Consider the following 27042-nt stretch of genomic DNA (forward strand, 5'->3'; position numbering starts at 1 on the left):
TGTAGGAACAGGAGCACCCTTAGACAAGTAACTGTAGAGCTGGTAAATCCTGCTCCCTTTTCTCTCCTGCTTCTGATAGACAAATTTTCTTAATGGAGCTTCCAAGGGTCAACATCTTCAATGCCCTCTGCTCCTAGTGCAAAGAGCTTCCAGGAGCAAACAAACAAAATTCTCCTTTACCATGCCAGAAGTGTTAGCACCACCGCAGTTACTAAGAGACACTCTCTTCCCCTCAGGAGAATGGCTTTATTCCCTACCCAAATCCCACGAGAGTTTCCCCCATTCTGCTAACCTGAAAGGTGGGAATAGAGTTGGCCATCACTGGTTTCCCCAAAATGAATGCCACGTTCAGCCTTCAATGGTACTACCGGTTCCCATCACAGGTATTTGAGGATTTCAGATAAACTGGACGAACAGCCCAGAGGGTGACTTGCCTCCATGAGCCAAAATTGGTTGGGTAGCACCCATTGGTCAAGGGAGAAAGGGAGCTGACAGAAGTGGACTACTACTTCATTCATCTTCTTCCCTCATTCCCTGACTTTCATCCATCTCTCTTTCCCCTGACATGGCATCGTTCTCTGTTCCTTCTGTACCTCACACCTTTCTGAGGTCTAGGTCTTTCTTTGGGGTTGGCAGACACCAGAGAGCAACATAATAGTGCCTACGTCTAGCTACCCTGTTTTTCTAACAGACTTTAAGAAAACCTATATGAGCTGGGAGGACATGGAAATGATTGGGAAATGTGGAATTAGCTCCCTCAAAGGTGGTATCCTGTGCCAAGGCATTCTGCTCCTGTTGGTAAGTAATCTGTTATGAAATAATTTAAACATATAGCAACCCGGCAGGTCATTGACAAAACTGGCAACTGGCCTCCAGGCTATGTTTTGCACCAAGACAGAGCTTTCATAAGATGTGAGGCCTGAGAGTAAATTCACAGATGTCCCATTTTCTTCACGGAAGTCTTAGTGCTGTCCCTCTGTCACCACTGAGTCTTTTGAGATCTGATTTTTATTTTGTTTCGGAAGTGATTGGAAAGGCCTTTATCCTCCTCTTGTTCTGGGTACATGTTATTTTAGTAATCCAGGTACTTTGAAAGTACGTCTAGGTTTTATAGTAAAGCCAAGTTCATTAGACCTGACTCTGAACCAGGCACTCATCCTCAGAGGCAATTAAAGGCCCAAGCAGCTACTCTAAAACATGGATGTCCTTAGAACAGCAAAGGTCTGCACTCTTCCCGTTCACCAGGCATATTCTAGGGATGAGAGGAGCTTCTCTTTGAAATGTATTTGGAATGGAGGGACTCAGAAATTAAATTTACACTCTTGAACTGACTATCAAATAATCATCCTGACCAAGTTAACTATCAAAACTTTGTAAAAAGTAAACAACATGGTGCTTGGCAATCTGCTTGGCCAGCACAGTTTGCTCCACTCTTTGGATCTAATTTTTTGACTTTGGTATTTTCAGCTGGATCCCCAGCATTTGAACTGTTTCCAAGCCCAGATGGTTATAGAAACAGTCTGTGAAAGACCCTTCACATGAATTTTTTTAACCCTGGTGACTAGATTTATTCAGATGACTTTGCCTTCACTTCTTCCCTGATCCTTTTCTTTTATTAATCTTCTGATCTAAACGTAGGCATTTTATCATCCTGAAGACCAGAGGTGGATTGGGCACTCATGTTCACCCTTGGAGTATAGAGACAAAAGTCTCTGTGTGTACCCTTGAATTTTCTCCTATCAGATTTTCAAAGGACACCATGATCTCCATCTTTCACAGTGTATGCACATCAACTGTACGAGAGATTTGAAGGGAGTGTACAGGAATGGGGTATCCAAGAGCCTCTGATCCCCATAGCCTTGAGTGTGATAGGAATGGCAGGGGCTTCAGGCTGGGTATCTCTTGCTAAGAGCTGCCATCATTTTCTCTGTACATCCTGGTATAGAGATGTTGGAAAATATAGAGCAAAGATTCTTTTTTTTTCTTTATGTGCATTGTTATTCGGCCATGGCTGTCAAGTACCCTGGAACTGGAATTACAGAGAGTGAACTGCCATGTGGGTGCTGGGAATTGAACCCAGGTCTTCTGGAAGAACAGTCAGTGCTCTTAACCCCTGAGCCAGCCCACAAGGAAGTGCTTCTTTTCTGCCCTACCCATCATTCTGCTCTTCATACTTCTTCCCTAACCTCGGCTTCTATGACTATCCAGAGGGAAGTTTGATGTCAGCCTGACTGGAGAAACTGATACTTACTCAGTGGCAGTCAAGACCAGGTCGTTGAGGACATAAATAATCTCTAGCAATCTTCAAGGAAACAGTCATGTCACTATTTTTTAACTTTTTCTTTTATGAGAGAAGATCTTCTTGTATCTCAAGATAGTCTCAAAGTTACTATGTAGCAGAGAAAGACTGAATTTCTGAGTGTCTCTACTTCCTGAGTGTTGGTATAGGTGTGCACCACCAAGCCCCATTTCTTCACTGCTGGGCATCAAACTTGGGGCTTTGGTATTCTGGGCAAGTGCTCTACCAACTGAACTATACCCTGGCCTTGTTTGGAAATTATTTTCTGTATTTTTAAAGCATGAAATGCTGAATTCTCCTCTGCAGTCATAGAAGGGATTCAGGGTAGGGAATGGACCTCCTGATTCACAGCTCATGCTGAGTTCCAACACCAGACCATAAGAAATTATTCATGAGCCTAAGTCCTGATGGCACCATCTTTGTTCTTTTCCCCATGAGGATTCTAAGTTCATGTTTCTGAAAAAGGAGACCTTGCTATTTACAATTCATTTGGTGCTCATCTCAGAAAAACAAATGGCAAAAGACCAGCTACAAACTCCATGTAGGAATAGGAAGTATCGTGTGCCTAGGTTGTCATAACCTACACCAGGAAATCTGAAGCCAGAGGCTCAACACCAACCGTTTCTGAGTTGTTTTGAAGGATGTGTATGCCTGTATGGTGTATGGATGTGTATGTGAAAGACCCATATGCACATGTATGTGTGCCCATGGAGACCAAAAGTTAATGCTGGGTATCTTTCTCTATCACTATCCACCACTTAAAAAAGTTGTTTGTTTATTTATTTACTTGTATATGTGAATATATGTGGGCACGTGTATATATGTAGGTGGTTTCACATGTGTAGTGGTAGTTGTGTGGATGGCAAAAGGCAACTTTCAGGCGTAGATTCTCTCCTTTCACTGTGTAGATCCGATGGATGATCCCAGGTTATCAGGCGGCAAGCACCCTTCCCTGTTGAGGGTGTCTCCCTGAACTTGGGGCTCCCCATCTTGATAAGCTGACCAGAGAACCCTAGGACTCCTCCTATCTCTACCTCTCTGGCACTTTTTCTTATGTGGGTGCTGCAGCTCCTCACTCAGCTCCCCATGTTTGCCCTTTATCCACAGAGTCATCTCCCTACCCTCATTTGTGAATTTTGAGCAGCTCCTCTGAGCTCCTAGCAGCTCCCTGATGTCTCATTTGTGATCTTGGACAAACTTTTTAGGAGAATGTCCACAGGAAGGCAGGGCAGACAACCAAATCCCAGGCTTTCTTGAGCACAGGGCAGTAGGACCCAACTGCCTTTCCCACAAGCAGGCAGCAGCAGCTAGGTATTTAATGTGGAATCCGATAGCTGCCTAAAATTTGAGATCTCCTGTAGATGCACAAAGAGTCCTCCACAGCCACTGGCAGAAATTCTTAGAAAAACAATCCTCCCTGTCGGTGAAATCACAAACTGCCACATTCTCTCCCCACCTCGCTGTCACAGAAGAGGCTGTTTTGATTTGAATTACAGGGACCTGTGTGGACTGCCTGCTGTACAAAAGTGCATGTGACAATGGACACTCCTTTCTGGCCATCCGGCGGTGTTATTTCAAACACCGTTGGACAGATGGGCTCTGTGTTGAGCGGAGAAGGCCATACCTCAGCAAGAAAACTGTTTATGCGCCTGCCGTCTCCACGCACACGCCGTCCCTTCCTCGCTTCTCCAGGCTAGCGGCTGAGCTGGGGCAGATCACTTCTGAATATAGAACAATAGCTTCTTTCCCAAAATCCTCTCTGGTCTTAGGGCCTGGACTTAATTTTAGGGAACTTGGATGTCTGTTGGGCCCCCTGCGCAGGTCCTGCCGCTACCATGTTCGGAGCATGTGCCTGTAACTCGGCAGCTGCTGGAACACAGTAAATCCTTTCACTTACTGACACACCTCAGTGACGGATGGGGGCTTAGCAAAGACCCACAGAAGTGTCTGACAAGCAGAAACAACCGAACTGCTTTTGGAGGGGTGAGAAAATGACACCCCCTAATGGGCTCGATCTCACTATTTGGTTTGGAAGAGGAAACCTTGGCAAGCTCACTGTGGGAGGTCACCCAGATGTCATCCCAGCTATCCACCGTCATTAATTCTGAAGACAGGAGCCAGGCAGGTGTTTGGGGAATGGGAGGAAGAGGTAAAGGTGCTGCTTGTTTGGAAATGATGGTGAACATGAAGAAAATAAATCACTGAAACCCAAAGGGTTGCAGCGACAGGAAGTCCACTTCTGGTGAGAGTGTGGGTCTTAGAGTCAGACAAAACTGATGGTTCTGGCTCCACCCCTTCTGTGGACAAGCTGCCTAAGCAATGCCTTTGTTTCCCCCTCTGCGAAATGGGGACAGTAGCAGAATTCCTCACTAGTGGAGCTGTTCAAGAACAAAAGAAATGATGGAACAGAGCACTCGGCACACGTGTGGGTATATAAAGCCCAGCAGACAGCAAGCACTTCGAGAAGGGTATTAATCATTGTCACACATTTTGTATAGAGGAAAAGGGGCTGGAGAGATGGCTCAGCAGCTAAGAGAACCCTCTGCTCTGGCAGAGAACTGAACTTTGTCCCGGTAGCTTACAACCACCTCTAACTCCAGCACCTTTTCTGGTTCCCTAGGGCACTGTACTCAGATGCTCATACCCAGGACCCCCCAGACACGTACCCATACACTTTATTTTTAAATTTAAAGTGCAGAGCAATTCTGATCAGCCTCTAATAGTATTTAACAGTATAAACTCAAACACACCTTGCTAGATAAGCAGGGAGCAGAGTTAATCTTTCAAGGACACCAAATTGTCTTTTGAAAAATCAAATGAGGACCTTAGAGCCACGGAGCGAGTGGAGTGAGAAGTTCTGGTTTCAGAGGTGTGAGGGATAGATTGCAACATGTCCTAGGGCTAGAGATTTTTTTTTTAATTTATTTTATTAATAGTCCGTCTATGTGTATGTCTGCAGGCCAGAAGAGGGCACCAGACGTCATTATAGATGGTTGTGAGCCACCATGTGGTTGCTGGGAATTGAACTCAGGACCTTTGGAAGAGCAGGCAATGCTCTTAACCACTGAGCTATCTCTCCAGCCCCCCGGCTAGAGATTTTTTTAAACTTTTCTATTTTTATTTATTATTGTTGTTATTGTTTGGTTTTTCAAGACGGGGTTTCACTGTGTAACAGCCCTAGCTGCCTGGAACTAGCTCTGTAGACCAGGCTGGCCTTGAATTCACAGAGATCTGCCTGCCTCTGCCTCCTGAGAGCTGGAATGAAAGCTGTGTGCCACCACCGCCTGGCAGGGTTAGAGATCTTTTGTATAACATTCTGAATGCAGTCAACTCTAGTGAAATAAGTACTTCAAAATGGTCAGTTATGAGGGGTTTTTTGTTTTTAGCATAATGAAAATGTTTTCTTTTCTCTCTTTTTTCTTTTCCTTTTTTCTTTTTTATACATGACCCCACTATGTAGGCCTAGTCGCTATAGAACTCATTGTGTAGACCAGGTTGGCTTTGAACTCATGAATGATCCTCTTGCCTCTGCCTCCCAAGTTCTGGGATTATAGATGTGTATCTTTATACCCCTTCTAAGAAAGCAGTCCTAAATAAAGGGTGTGGTCTAACTAGCAATGGCTCTATAAATAAAAATAAGCAGCCCTGGCCGTAGATGGCTGTGGCCTGGATGTTCCATAAGAATGGCTCTCCTATGAAGAATCTCCACTGTGGTTGGTTAGAAATGTCTGGAGATGGGATGGAAGAGCTGTCTCAGCAGTTCAGAGTGCTGCATGCTGCTTTTGCAGAGGACCCCCCGAGGTCACCTACACTCCTATGCACCCACCGCCACACAGAGATGCACATACCTAGAAATAAGAGTAGATTTTGTTTTAAAGAAATGCCTAGAGATGGAAGGAGGCAAGGGAAGAGAGATCAGTGTCTGCTGAAGGCTGAGGGGAGTGCCAGCTGCTTTGCATAAACCATTGCATTTAACATTATAAATATATAAGTGTTTTTAAATCTTATTTATTTAAAAGATGAGTTTTATTATTAGTTTTTAAAACTATTTTAAAGTCCTCCTCCAGAGGATCCTAGTTCAGTTCCTAGTACCTATATCTGATGGCTCACAACCTATGTAAGCATAGACAGAAGTGTAAATACACACAGAGAAACACATAAATAATTTTCTTTTGAGACTGGATCAAAATGCAGTACGTAGACCAGGCTGACCTGAAACTCACAGAGATCCATTTGCCTCTGCCTTCCAAGTTCTAGGACTAAAGGCACTATGCTCAAAAAAAAAAAAAAGTCTTGAACAAAAATTCTTTAAAAGTCTTAGTGCTACTACTTCATACCTATACAAGCCAACTTCTGTGCCTTAGTTTCCTTCCCTGTAAAACAGGAGTAAAAACCAGGATGTACCTCATAGAGCAGTTGTAAAGATTGGGTAAAATGCATACAGCACTTGGTATATATTCTATATATATTAGGTAAAATGCATACAGCACTTGGTATATATTCTAGTATAATCATTTAACCGCGAAGCCGATGGGCAGACACAAGCTGTCCCACTCAGTTGGACCTTGCTATAGTCACTGTGCAAACTGAGCATTGCTAACCATCCCCTTTGTACCTTAACCAGCAAGTGTCCCTCATGCGTAGATGCTCCTAGCTCCTCACCCTGCCAAAGCTCTCATCCTGAATCTCCATACAGTGATCCTGTCCACAAACCCAGGATTCTCACATGTGCTTCTTGGGCCTGGACTGTTCCCCTATTCTTGCTCATGACTGATCTCATGTCTGTGATATGGCTGGCAGTCAGGGGTCAGTGTTGTGTGTCCTCCTCAATTGCTCTTCATGTTGTTTTTCTTGAGCCAGGGTCTCTCACTATAATTGTTTGAATAAGAAAGCCCCCTCCCCAGGTTCATGGTCTGAATACTTGGTCCCCAGTTGATGGAACTGTTTGGGAAGGGTTATTAGGTGGGCATTGTTGAAGGAGGTGTGTTCCTGAAGGCAGCTCCCAACTCCCCCAGTGGGCTCTCTCTCTCTCGCTCTCTCTCTCTCTCTCTCTCTCTCTCTCTCTCTCTCTCTCTCCGTCTCTCTGCCTCCTACTTGTACTTAAAGATGTGATCCACACCTTGTGTGGATGCCTTTCCTCCTCCATCATGGAATCTAACCTTCTGAAACCATAAGCCCAATCATTTTTCCTTATAAGTTACCTTGATGGTAGTGTCTTGTCACAGCAATGGAAGCTAACTAAGACAGTGAGTCTGTACCTCATCCTCAGCTGGGCTAACCGGCTGATGAACACCAGGGATCCACTTCTTTCCACCTGCTAGACCTAGCTATAGCTAATCCTGTGTCCAGCATCTACAGAACGTTTGGAATCCAAACTCAGGTCTTTCCCAGAAAGTACTTTATTGACTAAGCCATCTTCCTGCATTGCTGATTTTATTGATCCTTTATATTGTAGCCTAAAAGCCACTGTTCTATATGCTTCCACAAGGAAAACTATTCCATTCCCATTGTTTTCTAATAGAAAAATCAGTACTGTCCAGAGTGGTTCCCAGTTCATCACCTTACAAACAAACTTACTTCCTTTGCCAAAGGAGAGCCCTTTGTGCTTTAGTGGAAACTGTATTTCTTTTGGTGTTCTCCACCCAGCTCTACCCAGCTCTCCAGCTAGAATCACATATACAGAGGACAGGCCTGGCCAGGACTGAATGTTTATCAAAGAAAGTTTGGAATACCAAGCACACAGCTCAACTTGAGGATACAGAAAATACCCTTGACCTCATCCAAGTGAGGTCAAGATCCCCTGAGCACTGTGCAAGCACACCAAAAGGTAACAGGGGCCTCTGAAGAATTCTGGCATCAACGTATGTTCCCTGGTGTCGCTGAGACAACAGGCCAGCAGCAATTATCTGAGTTGGGCTTTGTTTGATATGTGAGAGTCAAAACCAGGAAATGTGGCACAGTTTCTCTTTTGAAATTCTTCCCTTCATTAGATTCGAGTCTCATGTCTCTCCACTTTGTTTCAAACTAAATATCAAAAGTCTTCGCTTTTTTTCATCTTCCTGACAGCTCTTCAATATACCGTATTAAAAACTCTCTGGGGACAAAAACACACTTTCAAGTGAGGGCTAGGTGTTAGCCACCCCTTTCTTCCTTTCTTCGTTTCTGACTCTTTTGGATGACTCATAAAACAAAGCAGAAAAGGACCCAAAATGTGTGGAATTTATGCTAACTACTTAGAAAAGATGCTCTTTGTCTTAGAGGGCGAACAGTTTAGAGTCAGGTGCCTGGTGGTTGCAGGTTAAGTCTGGCCAGAGACCAATGGGTCACTCTACAGAGTTGCACGAATTCCTCGGCCAATACACAACTTCTGTGCCTGGTAACTCAAGAAACCGATTTCCCCTTTGTCAAACTGAAGCACTAGGGGAGGACCTGAGTCTAAACCATGCTGTTCCTCTTGCTCTTCTTTCTATCACCAACTGGAGGCAAAATGATCAAACATTCTTGTCTGGCTTATTGGAATGCTGTCTGAAACCCATGAAGTTACTTAATGAAGACTTCTTTCTTCTTACCATTTCATCTTATTTATTTTCATATTTATTACGTGTGTGTGTGTGTGTGTTTGTGTGTGTGTGTGTGTGTAAGTGTGCCATGTGTGCATGTAGAGTCAGATAATAACTTTTGGGGAGTCAGCTCTAGCCTTCCATGTTGTGCGCCATAGGGGTTAAACTCAGGTCAGCAACGTTGGCCTCAAGCCCCTCAGTTACTGAGCCATCTTATGACCCTAGATATTTCATGTGTGTTGTTATGGTTTGAATTTTGAGTGTTCCCCAGAACCCACACAAAGGCGAAGGAAGAGAACCTGACTCCACAGTTGTTACCTGTCCTCCATGTTTGTATCATAGCCTGCACACAGCATCCCCCAACACCCTGTTATGTAGATACACAATAGTAGAAATGATTTTTTAATTAAAAAAGCATAATAAAGTATACTAGGACAGCATGTCAATTGTTTTCAATGCTAAGTTCTCTTACTCACATTCTTGGCTCTGTACAGCCACTCCCACCTTCCATCACTATAGCTGTAACCATTCCCCTATTCCACCCTACAACTGTAACCAATAGTTTCCATTCTGCTATTTCATTCTGCAACGGTAACCAATAGTTTTCATTCTGCTATTTCATTCTGCAACTGTAACCAATAGTTTCCATTCTGCTAGTCCATTCTGCAACTGTAACCAGTAGTTTCCATTCTGCTTTTCCATTCTATAGCACTAAACAATAGTTTCCACCCCCACCCCCAACCTGGTCTCTGCCACTTTACTCCCTGCCTCTGTGACTTTGGTCCCTCAGAGAAGCAGGATCATGGAGCTGTGACCCTTTTGTGACTGGTTTATATACTAGCAGTGCATCTTCAGGGTTTTTCAGTAGTGTCACAGGGAGTCAGAATTCCTCTCTAGCAGATGAATAATCCCTACAAATGTATATAGTGCATTTTGCCCATCCATTCATTTGTTAATGGACGCTTGGGTGGCTTCTGCCTTGTAAATCTATCAAATGACTAAGCACTTTTTAAAAAAAAAAATTCGAGACAGGGTTTCTCTATAGCTTTGGGCCTGTCTTGGAACTAGTTCTTGTAGAGCAGGCTGGCCTCAACTCACAGAGATCCACCAGCCTCTGCCTCCCAAGTGCTGGGATTAAAGGCGTGCACCATCACTGCCTGGCATCTGGGCACTTTTTTATAAGTGACCGTGCTGAGCTAGTTGTCAGGTGGTAGCAGAAGGCAGAGGGCAGGCGGTTGTTCAGACCCACCAAGGGCTTGCATCTACCTGTCTTACCTCCCAGCCACTTGGTTTCCTCCAATACACAGAAAGGACCCAGACGAAGACCCCTCCCTGTTGGCTGGCAACACAGAGGCCTCTTTCATGGAGCTGAGAGCAGTGTTTGGCACAGCAGGCAGTGCCAGCCTTCCCGGGTCTCATGAGCCCCTCTCCCCTTCTCTGCTGGTAGGGCTCATAGTGAACCCATGTGCTTTATGCCTGCTCCCTGGCCAGTCCCTTCCCCTCCTCCTTAGATGCCCGATTCAGTCTGTATTCAGAAGGTCAGGTGCCTGCAGTAACAGGGCTCCACTTCTTGCTGCTGGGGAGAAGCCTGTGACCCAATTCTAGTCGACAGATGAGGTATGTCCAGGTGAGGCTGTCATTTTGTGTTTTTCTAAGACCTTGCCTCATTTTTACCCGTATCTCCCACACCCACCTCCCTTCCCCATCTCCTTTAAAGGAAAATGCCTTTGCTGTTAGTTGCCCTTCAAAAATTGATATGTGTGTGTGTGTGTGTGTGTGTGTGTGCTTCCATTTCTCTCTTCCATGGAAAGATGTGTAGCAACTTTGTAACTCTGTAACAATGTCTTTCTGTTCTTCTCACTGTTACTACTTACTATTTTGGAGACAGGATCTCACACAGTACCGGCTGGCCTCGAGGTTGCTACGTGGGTGAAGGATGACTTTGGACTCCTGCTCTCCTTGCTTCCCCGTCCTAAGTGCTAGGGTCACAGTTGTGTGGCACCACCCCCCTCTTACTTATTCTTATTCTTATTTTTAAATAATACTGATGTTGGCAATCCAACACACAGAGCATCTTCACTGTTGTTTGACATGTGACTGTATAACTGGATTATAGATTATCTAAACAGCCCCTTATTGACAAGTGTTTGAGTTATTTCCGGGTTTTAATTACCATAAATCATGCCATGGTGTATAATATTGTGCATAAATCACTTTGTATTTATGCCTGCTACCATTTGGAATCAATTCCTAGATGTTGGGCTGTAGGAATGGACGGGATGATGTGTGCAGGTGTGCTCTGTTCAGCCAGGTTCTCTATCGCCTTTGTTTACCACCTTTGTTTGTATCTGTAACACTGGGAGTCAAACCCAGGGGTCCCTGGCACACTCAGCAAGCATTCACACAGAGCTATCCCCAGCCTTTCTGATGTTTCTTACTTCCTCTTTCTGATAGAATGTAATTAAATTAATTTAACTGAACCATCTCACAACTGTGAAGATAAAATCTACTGCTCAGGATGACTACAGAACTTGAAAACCAAACATCTCCCCAAACCTTCTCTTGCCATTGATCTAGTCCTCCACTGTCCACTGTGGAGCTTCTTCCTGAGGGAGAAACATAAACCCTACATGTACAGTCAGGGTCACTCAGTTATTCACTAATTACAGCCAGAAACAGCGGAGTAATCTGGCACAAAGTAGATTTAATTAAAATTACCTTAATTGAAAAAGTTTGGCCAGACGGCAAGTGGCACACACTTTTAATCCCAGTACTCAGGAGGCAGAGGCAGGTGGATCTCTGTAAGTATGAGGCCAGCCTGGTCGACAGAGTGAGTTCCACGACAGGCTTCAAAGCTACAGAGAAACCCTGTCTCGAGAAACCAAAACAGAAAAGCAAAGAAAAAGCTTGTAGTTCATTTAGTAAGTTGTACCTATGAGCAAAAGCTGTACCATCCACTATGGCCACCAGCCACGTGTGGCAATATTAATTCAAGTTAAACACAACTCGACACACAGTGCACAATTCCAGGTGCTCTGAGTGCCCTCTAGCTCTAGACATCAAAGCAACTGCTTTTCTGATGACCTCCTAGGTCTCCTAAAGTATTACTGAAAGCATGGTGCTGTAGGAGCTTAGGTTTCCTTACCAATTGATTATCTGTTATTTTATAACACAAGAGAGGCCTGGCCTCAGCTTTGTCCTTAAGAGAGAAATCCCTTCCCTATGTCTGTCTCCTTATCAAGGGCATCTATGCTTTGGGAAATAGATGGAGTCACTGTTTCTTTAAAAGTGTACTCGTGTGGTATAGTGTCCGAGTATCTTTTAAGAATCAGATTTGTAATTCAACAAGGTACCCATGCATACAGGCACACACATGCACATATGCACACATGAAGTCAGATACCGCAACATAAAGGGTGAGTTCCCACAACACAGTAGCCTGTTGTGCAAAATGGGTGATTTTAGACAGGCATAGTGGTCCATGCCTGTATCCCAGTACTCAGGTAGCTGGGGCAGGAGTCATCCTCAGCTAAATAGCAAGTTCAAAGTCAGCCTGCTACAAGATATTTTGTTCCCAAAAGCAAACAAACAGATCAGGCTGGGCTCCACAGGCAAAGTCTCTTGCCCCCAGATCTGAGGATCAGAATTCAATTCCTAGGATCCACAGGATGGAAGAAGAACTGGTTCCTGAATTTGTCCTCTGACCTCCATGTTTACACTGTGTGTTTACACATATGCACACACATGAAGGAGGGGGTGGGAAGAGAGAGAAAAGGAAGATAATTTTTTAAAAATTTAAGAAACTAAGAATAGTAAATAATAAAACATTTTACTTCAAAAGGACTAGCTGGCCTTACCAAAGATAGATCAGGGTGATGAAAAGCTCCCAGGAGGAAACTTCAGGGCAGAGCCCAAAGTGGTGAAGAGAAGCCTCCACCTCCACTTGAGCTCTGCAAGGGAAGCAGGGGCTGGGAAGCAGAAAGCAAGGAGGACGTTAGCAAGTTCCTGAAGCTTTGCAGGTTTTCACACAATGCGGCTGCCCATATTGTGTGATCAGATCGAGCGTAATCATCTGCCAGCCTGTCTGTTCACATTGCTCTGCTATTCATAGAAAGTGCACCTCTTTCCCCATGTATACCACCATATGCCTCTTCTTTTACCTAATTAGGTGCAGGGTGTGCAGGGATCGTAGGGAACTACATGGTTTTTGCACGCCTATGGCTTGGAGTAGGAAGAAGACCCAAGGGGCCATTTAGACCCTTCTGTAGAACATTCAGTAGAGAGTTCCGGAGCAATAGGGAACCATAATAATTATTAACTTAAAATGAGTTGTGACTCCTGCTGTCTGTGGAATCATGGGAGAGGAGACAGTATCTTTGGGATTCCAAAGACACCACTGAGTGACCATTGAGTCACCTCTCACACTTCTGCTTGCCTGTGGAGTTATGTAGTTCACCATTGCAACCAGGTGTGGTACTCCTCAACACCTATCTTCCTTCTCTCCTGCCAATTCCATGAGCTGTACACCATACTACCAGTCTCTAAACATTTCTGGAGGAAACCCCAGAGTCTGGAGTTTCCAGGGACTGTGTTTGGTGGTCACAGTCTTTGATTAGCTCTGGAGAAGGTAGTAACTATCGCAGAGAATGAATGTTTTCAATTCTGTTGAACTGTCTGCTTGAAAAAGGCTAAGGAAAATGACTTAGTGGCTACAGTTCTTGCTGCATAAGCTTGAGGACCTGAGTTTGGATCCCCAGTACCTAGGTAATAAGCCAGACATGGTAGCAGGTGCTTTGTAGCCCCAGTATTAGGAGAGGATCCCAGGGGGTTGCTACTCAGCCAGCTTAGCAGAAAACAAAATGACCAGCTCCAGGTTCATTGAGAAACCCTGTTTTAAAAATATAAGGCTAAGAACAATTGAGAAAAAACACTCAGTGTTCACCTCTGATCTACACAAACACACACACAGTTAAAATGATAAATTAGATAATTTTATCATATTTTTTGAGATGGAGTATCATGCGACTTAGGCTGGACTTTAACTCACTATGTAGCTGAAGATGATCTTGACCTATTGATCCTTCTGCCTCTTCTACCTCCTGAGTGGTATCCTCCACGTTCTGAGTGGTATCCTCTGAGTGGTATCCTTCACCTCCTGAGTGGTATCCTCCACCCCGAGTGGTATCCTTCACCCCCTGAGTGGTATCCTCCACCTCCTGAGTGGTATCCTCCACCTCCTGAGTGGTATCCTCCACCTTCTGAGTGGTATCCTCCACCTCCTGAGTGGTATCCTTCACCCCCTGAGTGGTATCCTCCACCTCCTGAGTGGTATCCTCCACCTTCTGAGTGGTATCCTCTGAGTGGTATCCTTCATCCCGAGTGGTATCCTCCACATCCCCCAGGACATGCTGTGTTGAGGATAGAACCCAGGGCTTCCTTAGAGCTAGGTAAGCACACCACCAACTGGCCTACATCCCCAGCTCCTCACATTTTTAAATTTAGAAAAGAGAGTCATCATTATTGGCTGGTTTCACTTTAATTTCAAATGTACAAATTGTAAGTGAGCTTTGGACTTTGGCCATCAATCCTGAGAATTTTCCTAGCTTTGTTTAACTTAAATACCTTCTCCTGTTCCCCTTCCATACTTCTTCTCTTCCTCACCCTGGGCTTCACGGAGATAATTCTAAACCATCACACAGACTGCTTCTACTCTCTTCCTCCCATTGACAAAACATTGCCACCAATCTTTGCCTCTTTCTGAAGTCTGGACCTTCCCTCTTACTGGGGATGAAGAATTCTTCTCTTATTAAAATCAGCCTCCCCCCTCCCTTCCTTCCTTTTTTCCTGTATTCATTACACACAGTACTGGGCTGTATAAGGACATTGTCATACAAATATATATTATACTTTGACCATACTATCATCCCAGTTACCTCCCCCTCTCCTCCTACACCTTCCCCTTGATTCTTTTGCCCCCCCCCCCGGTTTCAGTTTTACTTTTAGTTCAGATCTGTAAAATCTAGGATCCACACACAAAAAAAAAATCATACAATATTTGTCTTTCTGAGGTTCACTTGATTTACTTAATGATAACATCTCCTGTTGCACCCATTTCCTTACAAATGACATTTTGTGAGTTATGGCTTATTAAGGTTCCATTATGTACACCGATCTCATCGTCTGTATGCATCCCTCTGTTGATGGGCTCCTAGGTTGGCCCCCGTACATTCCACGATTGCAAATAGTGCTCTGATAATGTGCAAGCCTCTGGCTGGGAGTCTTTGATTGGCAGTGATTTCGCCCTTCAGAGGACATTGGCAGTGCCTGGTGATGCTTTTGATTATCTCGGTGCAGAAGAGAGTCAGGCTGTCCCTGGTGCAGATGCATGGGGGCAAGGCCCCTGCTAAGCATCCTGAAGGCAGGAGAAATCCCCCTTAGAGGTACAATATGTGTGGATATCTGATTATTTTTAGTATTGTGAACTCTTTCCTAGAAATCCTACCCAAAGCTTTACTCAGAAATACTTGTATTTCAAGTGTCTATGAAAGGAGATCAGGCCATGTTGGCAGTTTGCTCTACCTACAGGTTTTAGAGAAGAAAAGGTAGTATTGGGCTCAGGTCTGGATCCCGAACCTAGGACCCACTCAGCCAGCTTCACAGCAAGAGACCCCAGGCTTCGCTTTTGTCCCTCACTTCAGGGGAGCCTGCTCTGCCCAGTGCAGGCTCCATCCTCAAAGGAGAAGCCAGCAAATGGGCTTCTCCTTATTCTTGAAAAGGAAAACTGATTTTCTCTGACAGTTTACTCTAAGAAGCTGGAACCTGGGGACCTCCATTTCCTCCTCTGCAGTGTGAAGTTGGGGGAAATTGTGTAGGGTTTTCAAGCCATCCAAAGCCTGAAACAATCCCAGGAATGCAAAATTAAAGTGAATAACTGAAAAGGATTTTTTTAAATTTGTGACTATTTCAAGGTATATCAATGTATTTTCTTCTCTCCCCACCATCCCGTCCACCTGAGACAGGATTTCTCTGAGTAATAGCCCTGGCTATCCTGGAACTCACTCTTTTTTTTTTAACTGACTTTTTTGAGCTCTACATTTTTCTCTGCTTCCCTCCCTTCTTCTCCCCTCCCCTTCTACCCTCTTCCATGGTCCCCATGCTCCCAATTTACTTAGGAGATCTTGTCTTTTTCTACTTCCCATGTAGATTAGATCCATGTATGTCTCTCTTAGGGTCCTCATTGTTGTCTTGGTTCTCTGAGATTGTGAATTGTAGGCTAGTATTTCTTTGCTTTATGTCTAAACGCCACTTATGAATGAGTGCATATGATATTTTTCTTTCTGGGTCTGAGTTACCTCATGTTGATGTTTTCTAGATCCATCTATTTGCCTGCAAATCTCAAGATGTCATTTTTTTTTTTTTTGCTGTGTAGTACTCCATTGTGTAAATGTACCACAGTTTCCTTATCCGTTCTTAGGTTGAGGGGCATTTAGGTTGTTTCCAGGTGGAACTCACTCTTACAGACCAGGTTGGCCTCGAACTCATAGAAATCAGCCTGCTTCTGCCTCAGAGTGCTGGGATTAAAGATGTGTGCCACCACTGCCAGACACATTTTCTTAACCCTACCCCTTAACTTCATTTTTTTCTTTCTTCTCAATGGTAAACCTAACAACAACAACAACAACAAACAAACAAACAAAAACAAAAGCCCAAAGATAACACCTTTTCTAAAAAACAGTAATGATAATGGGGAGAGGCAGGGGCATAAGAATCAACACAGTCCGAACCAGGCTAATCTACTTAGGAAGTTCCAGGGTAGGAAGGACTCTATAGTGAAGGCCTAACTTAAAAAAAATATTATTTTGAAACTCCATAAAAATCAATGTTTAAATTTTGAAAAAATTTAACTAAATAAACTAAGTAAATAAAAAATAAATAACAAGGTTTGGGGTTACAGTTGGCAGAAAAGGGCTGGCCTAGCCACATGCCCTGGCTTTGATCCCCAACATAGCAAAAAAATAAAACAAATAGACTTGAATGACTGTTACAGGAAGAATTCTGTCCCAAACATCTTGTGATTCCTGCCTCTGATTCCTGCAGAACTGAGTTGGAGGCAGGAGAAAGGTTTCCTCCCCAACCAAGCCCCTGTCTTAGATTCCCTGGGGTTTAGGATCCCTGACACTTACTATTATTCCTGGCAGGAGCCTCAAGTAGGTGTTTTCCTGTGTAAAAGTCACCAGAGGCTGGGAGCGAAGACCTCAAGTGGCCTAAGATGTGTGTATGTCAGGACCCCACAACCCTAGGAGGGAGGGTGGAGCAGGGCTGCCTGAGCTGGCCAGGGTAGCAGGCAGTGGGAAGCCACTCTCCAGGTGTCTTCTCAAGAACAAGATGGAAGCCAATGAGAGGAGGGAAGAAGGGCCCAGTGTCGATTTAGGGTTAAGGAACTGGAAGACAGATGAGCTTGCTGTTTTACTTGAAGGAGACAGAAAAGGTGTTACCAAGGGTCTGCAATGCAACTCAGTTCAGAGAGTCCTTGCTGCTTAGCACACGTGAAGTCCTGGGTTCAGTCCTTGACACCCATAACTGTCATGGCAAACAGTAATCTCAGCACCAGGTGGTGAAGGCAGGAGGAGGGGAGGCTCACAGTCACCCTCCATTGCATGTTCAAGACCAGCCTGAGTTCGGAAAAGAGGAAAAGAAATGGAAAAGAAAAGACAGAAACAAACAAGTGAGGGTGCTGGGAATACAGTTCAGTAGGAGAACGCCCACCTGCCTGGAGGAAGCCAAGGCCCTGAGTGGAGGGACAGAGCAGCAAGGGAACTGAGGAGAGAAGCGGGGATGCCACTATGAAGTGGATCTGTCAAGTAGGAGGAAAGGCTCTGGGCCCAGCAGTGAGGATGAGCTGGCTGGTTGCTTAGATGGGAGCAGCTCAGAAAACTTCAAGGCAAACAACTTGTTTGAGTTTAATACTCCCCCAGTACTGTGGAAGAGGGAAAAAGGAATAAAAGTCAGAAGTCCCAAGGCGAGGGAGCTTTTTGTTTTAAAGGACTACCTCTTGGGTCTGTCCCTAATTTTCTGGGTTTTGTTTCTGATTTAAAAAGGAGAGGTTTTATGTCACCCCTCAGAGTCTGCATTTTTGTGGGATTCAAGTATTTCTTAATTAGGTGCTGTCTCTTTACAGAAAGAAAAGACGCCTTTTATTTCATTTTACTTTGCCGTTTTAATTTACTCCCTTTCTGTTTAATAACTAGGTAGGGAAATACTAAACAGCTGCCGTGAAATATTACAAACCCTGCTTCCTGAGAAGGTTAAGAGGAAACTTTCCAAAACCATCTCAGGTCCCAGAGGTGGACACTTGGGGAGGCTACACAAATCCCAGTCAAGCAAGTCAATGGAAGTGTTCTTCCCTAAACCACTGTGGCTCCCCGCCACCCTTGGTGGATGGGGGGCAGGAGTCACTGTGTAGAGTGAGCGCATGTTTGAAGCAAGAGCTTCAAGTCACGAGGTTGCTGGGGCTCACACATTTCCCTTCTTCCAGTGACCTGTTCTTGAGCTTCTTCTAGAGAAGGTTCAGACTACTTCATCCCAAAGCAGAGAATTTGTGCCCACGAATGCTCACTATTAAGATGGACTTGGTAGTCCATTATAATCCCAGCACTCCAGAGAGTGAGGCAGGAGAATGATCACAAGTTTGAGACCTGTCTGGGCCACACAGTGAAGGTCAAGTCATCTTGGGCTATAGAGCCCCTGTTTTAAACCAACAACAACAACAACAAAAGGAAACATGGGAAGTCAGAAGGGGAAGGAAAGAGGGAAGACAAGGGAGTGGGCAGCAGCAAAGGGTCAATAGTTGTCTGCAAATCACAGATATGTCTCCAGAAATCTGGAACGCAAATTCACAGGGCAGACAGGGCAGCAGTCTCCATCTAGGGAGCCGCGTATGATTCTTATGCACTCATTTTGTTGGCAAAAGAACCTGTCATAAAACGTCAAACTACCATAAAACAAAGCTCCGAAATGACTTGCTTCAGATGTTTTCATAAATCCCTAATGGCTAACATGCTGCCTGCCATTGATAATATTAATGTGTTAATATTATCTCTAAAGCAGAGAGGCTGGTAGGTCTGGACACACACACACATACACACACACACACACTTTCATTCATACACATGAAGATGGGATTGCCACAGGACTGGAAGATGGTGTTTTGCCCACCTTTGAATTCTAGCTGCAGATCCAAGTGAGAAATCTGGTACTTACATACTACTTAAATTCTTTCCCCCCCTCCCTTCCTATCTATCTATCTATCTATCTATCTATCTCTATCTATCCATCTCTATCTATCCATCTATCATCTATCTATATCCATATATCTACCTACCTACCTATCTATCCATCTATCATCTATCTACCTATCATCTATCTATCTGAGACAGTGTCTATCTATCGATCTATCTCTATCCATCTACCATCTATCTATCCATCTATCACCTATCTTTCTCGCTATCTATTCATCTATCTACCTATCATCTATCTATCCATCCATCTACCTAGCTATCATCTATCTATATCTATTTATCTACCTATCTATCATCTATCTATCTACCTATCATCTATCTATCTATCTATCTATCTATCTATCTATCTATCTAGACAGTGTTTGTCTATCTATCCATCCATCCATCATCTATCTATCTACCTATCATTTGTCTATCTTGTCTATCTATCTTATCTATCTATCTATCTATCTATCTATCTATCTATCTATCTCTCTGAGACAGTGTTTCCCTATGTAGCCCTGGCTGTCCTGAAACTCACTATCTAGGCTGTCCTCAAACTCACAGAAATCCATCTGCCTCTATTGTTCTTTTGGTTATGAGTACTTGGGCTGTTTCCACTTTGGGCAGCATAATGCTGCAAGCTTACTTGGTTGCACTTTTAGGTACTTGTGTTCCTATGTCACTATCTACTTTTATAAAACAAAACAAAACAAACAAACCAAGGTAGAGTACTTTGAGGGGCGTGCCTGTCAAGAATATAAATATCAGCCAGGTGTGTTGGCACACATCTTTAATCCTGGCATTGTAATGAACAACAATGTGATGATATCTGTGATGGAAGACTATTTAGTCATTAATAACAACATCAACAACCCTGTGCTCACACACACCCTATGCTCACACACACCCCTATGATTACACACACCCTATGCTCACACACACCCCTATGCTCACACACACCCTGTGGTCACACACAACCCTATGCTCACATACAACCCTGTGCTCACACACACCCTATGCTCACACACACCCCTATGCTAACACACAACCCTATGCTCACACACAAAACAAAATTTTAAAGAAAAATTCTTTGAAAAGATCAATGTGCTGATGTGTGCTTTAACATAGATGAGGAGAGGGCATTGTGTTAAGTGAAATAAGCCAGAGGAGAAAGGAGACACATTGTATGAGCTCCCTCCAGAAAGGAGACACATTGTATCAGCTCCTTCCTCCAGAAAGGAGACACATTGTATCAGCTCCTTCCTCCAGAAAAGAGACACATTGTATCAGCTCCCCAGAGGCGTGAAACTCAGACAGAAAGTAGGATGGTAGTGGGGAGCACTCTTTCAAAACTGCAGTGATTCAGCCAAAATGTGAAGAAGCTGCTGAGGGAGCTGAGGGTGATAGCTCAGTTAGTGGCATCTGCATAGCGTGCATGAAGTTGGGTTCAATCTCCATCACTGTTTAAGCCAGGTGTGGTAGCACAGGCCTGTAACTTAACACTCTAGAGGCAGAAGGACAGAGATCCGAAGTTCAATGCCAATCTGAGCTATAGAGTATAACCCTGCCTCTAACAGAAAAGTTGCTAATATAGAGGGTGGTGATGAGCTCAAACCCCTGTGAATATATTCAACACTATTAAACTACACAAGAGAACTTAACTGAAATGGATTCATGTGGTTCACAGAAACCATTACATTAAAACCTAATTTCAGGAGCTGGTGAAATAGCTCAGGAGGTACCTGATGACCCGAGCTTGAGCCCCAGAACCCACACAATGAAAGTAAAACAAATTGTCCTCTGATCTCCCCACACTATGGCACGTGTGTCTAGATACAGGTTCACACACAACAAACAAGTAAATGCTAATGTATATTTATTTACACACACACACAGTGTGTAACTCCAGTTCTAGGGAGATCTGTTGCCTGTGACCTCTGAGAGCATCTGCACTCAGGTGCACATAACCCCACCACACAAATACACAGAAATAAAGACAGAAATGAAGTCTTAGTGAATAAATAAAACCTCATTGCAATCGCAAACATAATTTAAGGAACCAAGAATGACCCTTTTTATGATGTGTTTTCCCAACTTTGCTGCTTCACTCAGTGGGAGGAGGGTGTTGAGCACACGTAGTGCAGTCTCCTTGCAGAAGGGAGGACCCTGAGCTCTTTGAAGACATTTGCAAAGTATCTGGACCACTCCACTGCTTTCTTAGAATAAATATAAAAGATTTATAAAGGGCCTAGTGTTGATGCCTGCAGTGGGAGGGAGAGCAGGGAGGGAAGGAGAGATAGCCTCAGCTCAAGAGTAGAGGTTTTCCTGCCGCTGCTTATCTCCTGCCTCACTGCCTCCCAGAAATGCTTTCCTGGAGCCATTCTTCATTCTTCCCCTCAGGTTTAAGTAGGGAACCACTGATACTTCAGGGTCTGAGGCCCAAGCCCACCTAGAAGTTTCCCATCCTAGCAGGTCAGTTATTTCTCTGGCTGCAGGTTTCTTAATCCTGGCCCCTTAAGATTAGTTGATGTAATAACCAAATAAGCCAAAGCTTATTTGCCACCATCCATAGAGGAGACTAAACCTTTGTGCATATGTTATTAACCAAAACTACATCACCTAGAATCTAGGGTCCAGTTATGCAAGTGTTGGCCTGGCTTTGATCTTTAAAAGATGTCAGTACCAGCTTTACTCCACTAGGCAGAAGGAGGAGATCCAAAGCCGGTGACTATAAGCCTCTGGAAGAAGTGGCAGTCCGTCAGTATGTTACCTCATTGCTTGGAGACAGAGGGACCCAATGGCAAGGACCCAAGGGAAGTGAGAGGGAAGGACCGAAAAGTGCTCACCAGGCTCCCACTGATGGAGCCACTCAGTGGGACAGCACAGGGTTGCCCCATAAAAGTGGAGTCAGACTAGACTGTCACAGAGGAGAGCTGGACCACAAGTTTGACACTGTAGGACTTGGATCCCAAAGAGAGATTTACAATGTGACTGTCACCTAGGAAACCTCACAGGCAGCATCGAATTTTCTAAACCAACCACTGCACCAAATTCACTGCCAGCTTGTAAAACGCTTCCCAGATTTGCCTTCCTTTCTCCAAAGGATGCTGCTTTATTAAACAGTGTAGGAGGCTGGAGAGGGGGTGGAGAGTAGAAAGACAAACTAAGGGTGAATTACATTTTAATTTAATTTAATTTTAGATGTAGTCTTTTTCAGTCCTGCTTCATTCAAGGCTATCCTAAATCTAGTCAGATCCAGAATGTGTGGGCCCTGCTCTTCTGCAAGGTTAGAATTAAACAACAAAAAAATAAATAAACAAACAAAATAAACAAAAAACCAACAGTTTCTTGGAGCTGGTTTGTAGCTTTGACATTAGAATCCTTGCCTTACTTGCTGGGCAGTGCTGGGCAGTGCTGGGCAGTGCTGGGCAGTGCTGGGCAGTGGTGGCACACATCTTTGATCCCAGCACTTGAGAGGCAGAAGCAGGTAGACCTGGGTGAGTTTGAGGTCAGCCTGGTCTATAGAGCAAGTTCCAGAACAGGCTCCAAAGCTACAGAGAGAAACCCTGTCTTGAAAAACCAAAAAGAGGAGGAAGAAGAAGGAGGAGGAGGAGAAAGAGGAGGAAGAGGAAGAGAAGGAAGAGATGAAGATGAAGAAGAAGAAGAAGAAGAAGAAGAAGAAGAGGAGGAGGAGGAGAAGGAGGAGGAGGAGAAAGAGGAGGAGGAGGAGGAGAAGGAGGAGGAGGAAGAGGAGGAAGAGGAAGAGAAAGAAGAGAGGAAGATGATGAAGAAGAAGAGGAGGAGGAGGAGGAGAAAGAGGAGGAGGAGGAGAAGGAGGAGGAGGAGGAGAAGGAGGAGGAGGAAGAGGAGGAGGAGGAGGAAGAGGAGGAGGAGGAGAAAGAGGAGGAGGAGGAGGAGGAGGAGAAGGAGGAGGAGGAAGAGGAGGAGGAGGAGGAGAAGGAGGAGGAGGAAGAGGAGGGAAAGAGAATCATCATCATCATCCTTGCCTTCCATGCATGAAGTCCTAAATTCAATCCCCAGGGCCTAATAAAGCAGAAGTGTTGGTGGACGTCCGAAGGCAAAGAATCATAAGTTTAATGTTTCCCTAACATGGTCAGTTTGAGGCCAACCTGGAATACATGAAACCTAATCTTTAAAAAGGTGTATGTGTGTGTGTGTGGGGGGGGGTGCTGCTGGAGAGATGCCTCAACAGTTAAGAGCACTGACTGCTCTTCCAGAGGACCTGGGTTCAATTCCCAGCACCCACATGGCAGTTCACACCTGGCTTTTGACACTCTCACATGACATACATGCAGGTAAAACACCAAATGAACATAAAATGCATTATATATATATAAAGGTTTCCAGGGGGTCACAGAAACACACACAGTCTCAGCTCTTGGGTGCCTGATATAGGAAGATCTCTAATTTAAGGTCAGCCTAGGCTGTACAGAATAACCTTCTCCTTTATTTTTTTATTCTTATTTTTAGAGACAAGGTTTCAGCTAGTCCCAGCTACCCTTGAACTCCTGATCTTACTACCCCAACAATTTGACTCACATATGCCGTGTGTGTGTGTAACTTGATATGTACATTTTATACTCCAACATTTTTCACACACTGGAGCAGAAGTATGCACAACATACTTGGAGACTTTGTGTTGCCATGTTGGAGTCCTAGGGAGTTTCAAGAAAGTCCTATTTTGCTGCCCACTTATCTTTCCTGGTAAATCTGGAAGTCTGGCCACAGTACTTAGGCCTAGACCCATCTGAGTAGAGAAACATGCAAAGTGAAAACAAGCTTTTATATTTTAAAACCTGCTTCTTCCGGATGATTGACAGCTGGTGGATTTCCGTTTCCCAGGTTGAGCTGGGTTCCCAGATAGCAGGTTGGTCCTCAGCAGTCCAACAACCCAGTAAGTCTCAGCCATCCAGGGAGGCTGGAGGAAAGCCCATTTGAAACAGGATCCCAGCAGCCCCCTGGCCTTTGCTCATGCTGTGTCCAGCAGGCAAAGAATTCCAGAGGGTCTGAGGCAGCGAACAGCATGATCTGAGTCAACTTTGAAAAGAAAAGAAAAAATAAGATTGGTAAGAGGAACAGAAGTATGAAACCGGAGGAAAGGAGGGAAAGCCAGGAGAGGAAGCTGAGAGAGGAGCCGCCTAGGAGCCCAAACCTTGTTATTGGTCCTTGACAGGGTCTCTATCAAGGCGAGCCGTTGTGCCAAGAGTATTAACAATCTCACACAGGTGTCTACCCAGACAGCTAGCAGAGCAGAAAGGCCCAGAGTACACTCACTCTTCTGTACCCCTGCTTCAGAATGACCCCGGTCACCCTTGAAGCCTAGGCTGTCCTGGAGCCCATCAGAGTAACAGCTCTCCAAATTCTGAACTATGCCTGTCAGGACAACAGCAATCCCCCACACAGCATCCTAGAGGAACCGGTCCACTGGCATAGAAATCCAGAAAACTCACGTACCCAAGGAAAGTACCTAGATAACTGGCCAGAAAGACGCCCAGGGGCCACTGGCCACCATGTCTTCTGGAAGCCCTCTTCCAGATAGGTGTAGGGATAAAGTGTGTGTGTCTAGGGGCCTTCCCTAACTCTGGGTATTCACACTTTGTCAATGACCCCTGGCTCCCGGGGCCTCCTCCGTTTCCTGAGCTGGAATCCTCTACAGAAGTTGAGAGATCCAACTTGGATCCGAGTGCTGGACGGCAGCAAGGATACAGGGGTGTGTCGCTCACCATCCTGGCTCTAGCAGCCAGAACTGCTTAGACGGCCCGGTACTTGGCCAGAGTTGCTGTGTGTGTAGTCAAAGGAAACACGACTCCTCACTGGGCCGCTCCTTGCGTCTCGTCGCACGCGCAGGTTCTGGCCTGACTTTCATGGCATCCTCTGTCTTCGCTAACCTTACCCCCACTTCATTTGGAAGCCGTGACCAAGCTGCATCTGGGGCTGCAGCCTCCAAATCATAACACTTTTGCTACGGCGACACCCAGCGAGCTGTCTCCAAGCACTGCCAGGCCGGCACCTCTGGCTCCGACTCACAGCCCCATCTCTCTGTGCCCAGTTGCATAGAATGCCACGCACAACCTGCCCTCACACCCACAAGCACATGTGCGCACACGCGCGGGTTCCCCCTCCAGCTCCGCCCGCACACGTGCACAAGTCCGGCCGATTTCCTTTTGGACTCGCTTTGCAGGCCTCTGGTTCTCCTCTCCCGTGGCCACTTTCCTCCCGGGTTCCCCTGGTCTGCCTCCTTCCTCTTCCTGCGCCCTGGGAGAGGAGAGGAGGCTGCAGAAGTGTGGCCCGCGCATCCTGCAAATTATGGGACAAGGCTGGGAATGCAGGGCTGGCCTCCGGCCTGCGCCCTGTTTGTTTTCCCTTCGCCCCCTGAATGCTAGATTAAGATGTAAAGATTACCCCGGCCGAATAATGCCGGGAGTCAACACTCAAGCAAACAAAAGTGCTTGCACAACTCGCCAACCCCGCTGGGACCCGGGCCGCGCGGGCTGGGGGAAGAGAACGCGCTCCTCGCTGCTAATTACAAATAAATGATGATGTGCTCACTAAGTAATTGATTTAATGACGTTCCTATGAAACTATTAAACCCCGGTGGAGGTCAGGCTGGAGGCGCCCCAGAGCGCCCATTGTGGGCTGTTTAACTCCACCAGGCTCCTCCGAAAGACATCGGGGCTAATAGGTGAAGTCACAGCTGCTCCGGGCTGACTTTCTCCGAGCGCTGGGCTGGCCGGGGGGCACCCTCGCGCCCTCCTCCTGCCGCGCCCTCGTGTCCCACCGCCCGCACTCCGCGCAGACCAGCTTACCCACGCCTCTCCCATCCCTGCCGCCAGCTCCCGAGGGCCTCTCCAGAGGGATCCCGGGTCTCTTTAAGAGCGGCGAAGTTGAGCACAGAACTTGTGCGCTCCGCCAGCAGTCGGCTGCCTGCACTGCCGCCCACCCCTCCTTCCTTACCCCACCCCCGCCACTTCTTTCAGGAACTTCAGCCAGTGTGCCATGCAGGGTGCCCGCGCGCTCTTGGCACGGCGCCTGAAACCCAAGTGAGTGCCCAGTGCACTGACGGGGAGGAGGGGGGGGGGGCGAGGCTGGCGGGTGTGAGTGAGTTGTGCTTGGGCGTGTTTCAGGTCAAAAGGCCACCTTTTTTCGTTCCTTACCCGGCCTTGGGACCTGTTTTAATAAAAAACGGTATAGAAGTAGAGAAACCAAAGTAGAAAAATGAATAAAAGTGCAAAAAAAAAAAAGTCATTGGTATAGGAGCTCAGGCCTAGCAGCCTCAGTCCTGAGTTTTGTGCAAGAAACACCTCTACCCCACCCCCCACCCCAGCCCTGACCCAATCAGACAGACCCTTGCCCCAGTGTTACCTGCAGGGCCCAAAGGATTGGAGGGCCTGGGCCTGCTTTTTAGGGCGATTAAGTTCTCCCGTTCTCTCCCTTTCCTCAGAGCACAGCCCACCTAGAGGTGAAAGGGTACAGGCTCCTTCTGGTTTTTGCAGTAAGGGCTCTTGGTGGGAAATGCGACCTTCTTTATCCAAAAGGTCAGACAGAGCCCTCGGAGTGGATGGAGGGAGCACATCTAAGATGGAAAAATCAAACGCTGCAAATAGATCTCCAGTCAAGGATACTAAGCTCCTCTGGACGACAGCAAGAGTCCAAATCACTCAGGCCCAGAGAGGCCCAGAGAGGCCCAGAGAGGAAAGAACCACCGCATCCTTCCACCTTCCAGGGGCCTTGCCGTGAAAGGGAAAGCCTGAGCCCAGACTCCACACACACCCTGAGACAGGGAGGAAGGAGGAGGGTGCTGCAGGCTGCAAAAATCCATCTACCCACATGCCCTGGCCTCTCCAGCCAGCCAACTCTTGTCTCTCTCCTTTGAGAAGTCATA

The 27042-nt window shown here is 45.7% G+C and overlaps 1 long non-coding RNA gene across 1 annotated transcript in view; it reads right to left on the minus strand.

Annotated features, from left to right (window-relative positions):
• Window positions 1-26024, minus strand: part of LOC121455867 — a 77909-nt gene extending 51885 nt beyond the window's left edge. The window contains exon 1 of the long non-coding RNA XR_005975551.1: window positions 25967-26024. This is a non-coding gene — a long non-coding RNA (uncharacterized LOC121455867). The remainder of the gene's footprint in view (window positions 1-25966) is intronic.
• Window positions 26025-27042: the final 1018 nt, after the last annotated feature.

Source organism: Microtus oregoni, unplaced genomic scaffold (genome assembly GCF_018167655.1).
Source record: "Microtus oregoni isolate MIOR12 unplaced genomic scaffold, Mior012 000001F_ref0000356, whole genome shotgun sequence".
Classification (NCBI taxonomy): Eukaryota; Metazoa; Chordata; class Mammalia; order Rodentia; family Cricetidae; genus Microtus; species Microtus oregoni.